This window comes from Chinchilla lanigera, unplaced genomic scaffold, assembly GCF_000276665.1.
Source record: "Chinchilla lanigera isolate Chin_1 unplaced genomic scaffold, ChiLan1.0 scaffold00151, whole genome shotgun sequence".
Classification (NCBI taxonomy): Eukaryota; Metazoa; Chordata; class Mammalia; order Rodentia; family Chinchillidae; genus Chinchilla; species Chinchilla lanigera.
Window position 1 is genome coordinate 1521091 of NW_004955552.1, and position 8848 is coordinate 1529938.

Below are 8848 nucleotides of genomic sequence, written 5' to 3' on the forward strand. Positions count from 1 at the left end.
AGACAGATCATCAGAAAGTAGATCTGTCTGCTCTTCACATAAAATGTAAGATTTTGAAGTAAAAGTTATCCCTTGACCACCACCCTACCACCCTTTCTTTACCCAGAGTGAACAAATTTACAGAAATTTATGAAACTTTAAGGCTTGCACAGATTTAAATGTAGACCTCCAAACCTATTGTTTCACAATAATCAATCTCCCAGTCATAGAAATTCCATGTGGAAAAACCATTTCTGAAAGCATATGGTCTTCTTAATAATTATAAATTCTGAATTTATTTTCTTTTTCCCAGTGACATCTGAACCTTTATTGGCCCCCTGTTCCCCAAGGGCAACCTGCTCCTGCTGCCTCCGCACCTCAGGATTTCGTCATGGGTTTCAGATATCATCTTGCTGTCCACAGGCACTCAGGCAGTGATCTTCTGGTTGGTTTGCATGGAGCTGCTGCTGTCCTTGCTGTCACAGAGACTGAAGTCTTCCCCATCTTCCAACAGTTGGCAGTTTGTAGCAATCTCAATCTCCAGCCTGAGTTTCAGTTTTAGCAGGGCCTTGTATTCCTGGACATGGCACTGCCTCCCTGTCCAGGTCTTTGTCAGCTCCAGCTCAAGGTAGAGCAGGACCCAGCTGAGATGCTCCATCTCTGTGGCACAGCAAGACCCACATCCCTCAAGATAGTCTCCAGACTGACCTTCAGATTTCTCCTGGAGTCTAGGCCTGCCTCCAGAGACTGGGCCATGTACTTCAGTTCTGAGAACACTGTCTCTTCAGCTCTGATCTCAGTGGACTCCCCGGTGACAACCATAGTGCTCTCGTCTGTGTGCTGGCATCAGTACTGGTCCAGCTCCTCTTTATTCTTCTGAGCCAGCTGGTCAAAGACACAGATGTCTGCCGTGATCTTGCTGAGACCCTGAGACATGGGGGCACTCACCTGCATGGTTGGCCCAGAGCTGGGGACCTGGGCTTTGCAGCCTTTGGCTCTTCCTCATAGCTTCTCTTCATGAACAGCAGCTCCTCCTTGACAGCTTCAGCTGTGGTCTCCAGCTGCAGCTGGGTGGCATCAGTGTCATCAATGACCTTGTAGAGCCCATGGACATCGATCTCCATAAACTGGTGGCTGACCAGCTTCAACTCATATGTGACTCTAAAATCTTCAGCAGCAAGATCAGCATGTCCTCAGCCTCTGAGCTGGCCTCCTTCTCCAGATCTTCCCATATTTTGCTCTCCTGCCTCTGTCAGTTAATAATTGGTTTCCAGGATCCTCACTCTTTCCATGTAGGAGGCCAAGTGGTCATTCTGGTCTTGCATGGTCTTCTTGATCTAGGTGCCCAACCCCTGGCCATTTCAGAAAAGAGAATCCCAAACCACCATGGAAGTTTATGGAGTGGGACACTGGGATCCCAGAACCAGAACCCTAGCAACTGCATAGGCACTGGCCACATTGGCCAGCTGATGGCCCTGGCTGGCTGGAGGGCCAGACAGAGTCCAGGATGAGTAATTGGTAGAGAAGATGATGGAGCAGGTGATGACACTCATGCTGGCCAGGGAGGAAGGTGAGAGACCAGGACTCAAGTTTAGGCCACCTAAATGGCAAACAATTAATCACAGTCCCCAACCTGAAGTGCAGTTCCCACACAAAGTTTTCTGAAAGTGAAGGCCTCCTCTGTCCTCCACTCCCTGCCCCACTACCACACACACACACACACACACACACACACACACACACACACACACACACACCCCTCATAGCATTGATCCCTTTCTCTCTAAGACTTACTTCTAGGAAAGGAAAGTTAAGAAATAGAAAGACAAATAAATACTTGATACCTACATATTCACCCTATGTGTGGTAGAGAAATTATAGAGCTATGAGATGAAATGGTTTCTTTGCCATAAGAGTTTATAATATAAATTCAGAAACTAACATAAAAGTTGTGCATATATTCTAAAGATATAGCAAAAGCAAATAAGAGGGAATACATCAGAAGCCAGAACCTAAGTCACTATTTCAATGAGAACACAGAAGTGCTGCCCTGGTGACCTCCAGAGCCCTTTAGCTCCCGCTGCAGTAGCAGTCACCTACCCCTTCCTAACACTAGGGAACAGTCCTCATCACATCAGCTTTTATCTGCAAACTTTTCAATCTGATTTAGTCAATCAAAATATATATATGTATCATTTCCTGTGGTGTAGGCACTGTGACCTAGGCACTGTTCTAAACAACAAAAATACAGCAATAATATGAAACAAAAATAATTACCCTCAGGCCAGGCATGTTGGTGGGAGCCTATATAGTCTCAGCAACTGGTAGGCTGAATAGGGAGAATGGCTTGAGCCCAGAAGTTTGAGAACTGAAGACCAGTCTGAGCAACACAGCAAGATCTGACCAAAAAAACATGGCATGGGAACAAGATTTCCTCACAGAGAAAGAGGAAGATAAGTTGACAAAACAATAATCTTACCAAACCAGTTAGAGAAACATTCTAAAGAATTGGGGCTATAGCTTAGTAGTAGAACATTTCCTAGCATGCACAAGGACTTGAGTTCAATCCCTAGCATTTGAAAAAACAAAAACATAACCTTCATGTAGATTATGTTTCAGTGGAAAACTACAGACCATCAATACAATAAATGTATCAGTAACACAACAAATATGTCAAATATACACTATACCAGTGGTGTGATATAATGGAAGAAAAATAAGATTGCTGGGGTTGGCTAGGTACAAAGTCAACAAGACAGTCAAGGAAGGTATACTGAGCAGAATAATGGGCCCCCAGCATACCCTTCTGTAGCAAAAGGGACTTTATGGATGTGTTTAAGTTAAAAATCATGATACAGGGGAGTATTTGGGAGTTTCAGGTGGGAGCAATCACAAAAGTGCTTATGAAAAAAGGCAGGCAAAAGAGTGATGGACAGAAAACGTGCTGCCAGAGATCAGAGACCCGACAGGAAATGTGCAGTTGTTGGCTAGAAGAGCACCACGAGTCAAGGGATGTGGGTGTCCTCTGAAAGCTGGGAACTGTGACAAAATATAATCTGTTCTAGAGTGAGGACATGTTCTTTCAAGTTACTAACTTTGTATTGTTTGTGACATCTTAGCGAGCACTCAAAGGAGGTAAGGGAGCCAGGTCTGCAGGTATCTGAGGAAAAATGGACAAACAACTGGTCAACTGCCCTCAGAAGGAGCATGCCTGCCAATGGGTGTGAAGTAAAACAACACTGGGGTCAGAAAAACAGCAGGAGACAGGAGTGAGAGAAGGACAAAGGGAGGGAGGAAGGGTGGAGGGTCAGCATTCGACTAACAGAGCCCTTCTCAAATGGTCTGTGAATATTTACAGAAATTCTGAACATCTAACAAGAAGAATAAAAGTGGTGAGCTGGTAAACTAGTATTTCATGGGAAGAAAAACAGCCTGGATTAGTAACAGTTGCTGATTTCCATCATGTAAATATTCCAACAATTGTCAATTTCAAGCCACAAATGATTTGACAATCACGTCACAAAATTCCAGAATATTTGATTATCAACTCCAGCAAAGAATTGCACGCTGAGTTCTCCATTTTCCCGCCCCACACTACATTCCACTTGGGCCAGGAAGTTTCAGAGTCAACTAGTGCAAAAGGTATTTCAAAGTCCTTAATAAAAATCAGTAGGAAGATTCCTGTTTGACAGATATAAGCTTCTGAAATTTATTCCTCTTTACCTTCACTTGCTGGTAATTAAATGATTATTTACAAAAGCACTTTGAGTTGCTTATCAGAACTTCACCACCAAACAGATAGAATACATGCTTTAACTATATTCAGGCTTATCTATTTTTCTTGCCCACAACAGAAACATGAAAGGAGGACATCTTCATAAAAGGAGATATGAAATAGAAGATGGAGCTTGTTTGGGTGAATATATTCATATTATAGATTAGGTAAATAAGAGGGAAAAGAGTAGATGAATAGGAAAGGAGAAAGCAGATTTTGCTAAGCCAAAGAAAAAGGCTAGATGTAGGAGACACTGACAAAACAGAACTCCACAATAAAAGGAGATAAACTCAGTTGAGTCCAACAGCTATTTTTAACAAAAGGAAAGTGAAATTTATAGCCACAAGGACAGCTACATAGATGTGTCCCAGGAAAACGTGATCAAGATGGTGCGTTGTCACAGTGTGCAGCCCAGGTGGTGCGGAGGATGAATGATTACTCCGGAGATTCAGTGCGATCACCAGAGCCTGGAGGGGCCATCTCAATGGAGGGCAGACCCCTGGGAGAAGCCCCAACGCTGTGAACTCTCAGGCTTTTATTTAGAATATCAGTGTAGAGAAGAAAGCAGTTTAGCCAAGGAGCTGCCCCTAGAGTAGGCAGTTTTCTTGCGGAAAAGAGAACAATGACCAGACACGACATGCTTTTCTGGCTAAACTGCTTTGACCTCTCACAGAGCCAGTGTGCTTTTTCCCCCTAGTTTAACCATTCACTCTTCAGCCAAATTCCTCACAGTAATGGCAACTTTTTCAATGAAAAACACGTTTTTTAGCACATGTCTAAAGGAGTCTGGAATTAACCATCATGACCGAGTTCGTCTAGTTTAATGCAGATCAGCGCCTCACTTTGAATCATGCTCTTTTATTAAAGGGAAGAGAGGGCCGGGGATATAGCTCAGCAGCACAGCACCTGCCTGGCAACCACAAGGCCATGAGTTCGATTTCTAGTGCCAAAAGTAAAAAAATAAAGGGAGTAATACAAATAAAATAAACAGAGTAGTTGCAGGTAGAGAAAGAACAGCAGCCACAAACTTTTCTCCTACTTTCTGGTGTCAGGAACCCAGAAGTCCCCTGTTGAGCCTCAGAGAATTCCTGGGTCCATTCATTGCTTCCCTCATCCTGCTTTTACTACAAATATTAAAAAAAAAAATTGCTCACTAGTAAATGCCTAAATGGTAAGATCTTAGATCCTTCACTCTGTTGGAGTTTCACTGCTCAGGGACAGGCAAGTTAATAAAAAAGCGGGGAAGGGGACCAAGAAATGGAGAGGGGGAGTGAAAAGGGAGGGAAAGGAATTTGGTGTCACATACATGAGCCACCTTCCCAAGTTGAAAGCAATTACGATGTACAGTAAACATGCTAATAAAAGTTAAAATTAAAAAAGGAGTCATCCTTGAGGTTATTTCACAGATTGCCATGAATTTTCACTCATCTTGATTTTTTCTTAATGCAGAGCTAAGTTGGGGGAAGAAGGCTGAAGGGCGAGGAGGAAGCAAACCTGTCTTTGATGCGTGTCTGTTCAGGGGCAGTGAGACCTCGGTGGGAAGACCAGGGTGTGGGGCAGCTCCGGAAGGGCAGCCCGAGCACAGGCACACTGGAGGACACTGGCTCCCAGGCCCTAGAGCGAACCAGTCACATCAGTATGTTTGACTGTGGAGCCCAAGCGATGGTTCTGCTGTTTCAACAGCTGGTAAAGTAGATAACGACTGCAAGTACATTCACAATGCCATGCACCCATCTGCAGAGGCTTTTCACAGTTCCAAACAGAAGGTGTGCCCATAACAATAACTGCCTACTCTACCCCCTCTTCAACCTTGGCACCTTTATTCCACTTTCTGTCCTTTTAAATTTCTGGGGGCCAAATTTCCAATTTACCCAGTTCTAGGTATCTCATATAAATGCAATCATACAATATTTGTTCTTTTATGTCTGGCTTATTTCATTTGGCATAATATTGTCAAGTTTTGGCTGTTATAAAAAGTATAAGGATGTCCTTTTTTAGGGCTGGATAATATTCTGTACACAAAATATCACATTTGTTTGTCCACTTCTCAATGGATTTTGGTATTGTTTAACCTTCTTGGTTAATTTCAACAATAGTAAATGATGCTGCAGTGATACTGTGACACAGGGGTACAAGTAAATGAGTCTTTGCTTTCAATTTTTTGAAAATAGGTATAGATATGAATATAAGAACAGGCATGGACAGATATGACTGGGATAGTTGAAATACATGGTAACTCCACATTTAGCTTTTTGAGGCACTACTGTACTATATCCCAGAGCTGTCACACCCAGGAATTCCTCCCAGCAATGCATAGGGTTATAATTTCTCTATATCCTTGACAGCGCTTGTTATTTTCCGGGTTTGGGTAGTGGACATCCTAATGAGTATCCAAGTATGTGCTTTTTTAAATACCACTCTAGTAATTGTAATGTGTAACCAGGGGAAAAGCACAAATCCTCAGTCTCAACTTTTGAAGTGAGTAAAAGGAAACAAATAAAACTTACTGAAGAGTTTTTGCAGTGACTAAACAAGCGCCCCAAAGAAGACAATCAACAAATGCTGGTCCCCTCCTATTTTCTTGGATTCCTACTAACCTTTCTTTCCCAGTGTCCAGAGAAACTATGTGAGGTTTTAAACTACATAGATCTGGCACAGGATGACTTCAACTTCTGCTTCACTTTACCCCTGTATCTTGCAACAGATGTCAAATATGTCCTCCATTATGTCTAAATAGTACTACACCTGCACCAGCTCTCCACGCAAATTAACCACTCATCAGCTCTATTATTAGACAAACAAGAAACAGCTGTAATACTCAAGGAACGCGTGGAATTATACTTTAAAATTACATCTCTGCCAACAATTTCATTTTGCTGAACAACTGCAACCAGCTTTCCAGCTAAACTAATAGAATATTTTGCTATCTATAAAGTCCTAAAATACTTGCTAATAGAGGCAACAAAACATTTTTATAAGCAAAGAATAAATGTATGACACCTTAGAAATGCTGTCAAGAGCAAGTTTAAGAAGTATTTATTCTTTGTTTTCTTTATTGGACATAAGTTATGGCTTAGTTCACTGCTTGAACACTCATATGTCCCTTGAAAATGCTAGATGCCAGCAATAGTGTGACTACTTGGTTTCTAACAGAATCTGCAGAAGACCCCGGGAACACAAACCGATCAGTCACCTATGCAATGTCTAAAGTATTTGCAGCAAAACACTGAACAATTGACTTGTAACAAAGCAGCAATCAAACTACATGAAAAGTAGGTATTCTAGCTGGACTTCTACAGTGCACCAAACCATGGATCAATGAAACACTGGGAAACCCAAACCACCTGGGCTCACTGCTATGCCTTACACCATAGTGTCATGAGGTGGCAAATTAAAACAAAACAACTCCAGGACAACCTACTCGGGCCCCCCTTCTCTGTCTGTCTCTCAGACAGAAGCTTTCTTTCCCTCAATACATAGATTCTGCTCTTTAAAAAAAATTTTTAAATAAAAAATTAAAATAAAACAAGGTGGGCATGGTGGAACACACCTGTAATCCCAGCACTTGAAAGGCTGAGGCAAGAGGATCGTTGTGAGTTTGAGACCAGCCTGGGTGACAAAGTGAGCTCAAGGCCAGCCTGAACTGCATAGGGAGACCCTGTCTCAAAAAGACGAAAATAAATAAGTACATAAATAAATAAATAAAACAAAACAACTGTATAAAGTGTTTTTCAGGGGAAACCCAAAAATATTTGTTAAAGACAACAAAACTTGCAATTTTCAATGTGCCCAAACTATTCTCATACTCTGTACATGCCTCTACACAATTAAACTTTTAAAAATCAACCAATAACAAATACTGGCAGGGCTGTGGGGAAAACAAAGCCATTCTCCACTGTTGTGGGAGTGTAGGCTGGTGAAATCACTGTGGAAATCAGTGTTGAGCTTCCTCAAACAACTAGGATTAGAGGTCCCATTCAACCCAGCTATTCCCCTTCTGGGTATTTTCCCAGAAGAAGTGAAAACATCACACCACAGTGATATATGCGTAGCCATGTTAATAGCAGCATGGTCTGTCATAGCTAAATCTTGAAAGCAACACAAATGCACATCAACTGAGGAATGGATAAAAAAGATGTGGTATTTTTATACAATGGAGTATTATTTAGCTATAAAAAAGGTAAACTCAAAGATTTTATAGGTAAATGAATGCAACTAGAGACCACATTCATAAGTGAAATAAGTCAGGGCTGGGGATTTAGCTCAGCAGCAAAAGCGCCTGCCTGGCAAGCACAAGGTCGTGAGTTCGGTTCCTGGTACCGGAGAAAAACTAAAAAAAAAAAAGACATTCCTATAAAACATAAGTGAAATAAGTCAAACCCACATGTGTAAACATCCTATGGTCTCCCTAGTGTAAGAAACTGAAAGAGTAAATAAAACCCAAAAGGCACAATAGATATTGTAAAAGAGAAAGAAACTGCTCAAAAGGAAAGAACAACTGGGAGACGGGGAAGGAGATAAGAAGGAAGAAAAAAATATATATATATGTATATTTGCACAAGATAGCTGAGATACTGGTACTACTAATTTCTATTAGTTCATTGAAAGGAACAGTTAGTGCTTACATTGTTTGATCAATCTTACATGTCTATATCTGGTAATCTGAGCAACTACTTTGAAGATAAAAATATGCCATATAATAACCATTGTTAATTTCCTATCATTTGCTTTGAAAGTCTGTATCATTTTTATTGTTTTTTAGTTCTCTTTAAAATTAAAAAAATTTAAAAATAAACTTTTGATAGTGTCTGCCTTAGGTAAAACTCAGAAATGAATAGTCTCCAATTGGCAAGCTTCACCTCCCCTCGGTGGGGTTCATTTCCTTTCCTTTCTGGGTACCACAGACACTGTGAGTCCATTAAGTGATCTTACGGGTATTGGTCAGTTGGGAAAGGTCACTGTAAAAACATAACACCTGGGTGGAGACCTAGAGGACAGCGTCTAAACACTAATGTAAACATGAATCACCTGAGGTCCTTGTTACACTGGAGTCTTACTCACTAGATCTGGGTGGGGGCCTGGGTTCTAACTATC

At 41.5% G+C, this 8848-nt stretch overlaps 1 pseudogene; it reads right to left on the minus strand.

Annotated features, from left to right (window-relative positions):
• Positions 1-274: 274 nt before the first annotated feature.
• LOC102026915 lies at positions 275-1169 on the minus strand (annotated as a pseudogene).
• Between the last annotated feature and the right edge of the window lie 7679 nt (positions 1170-8848).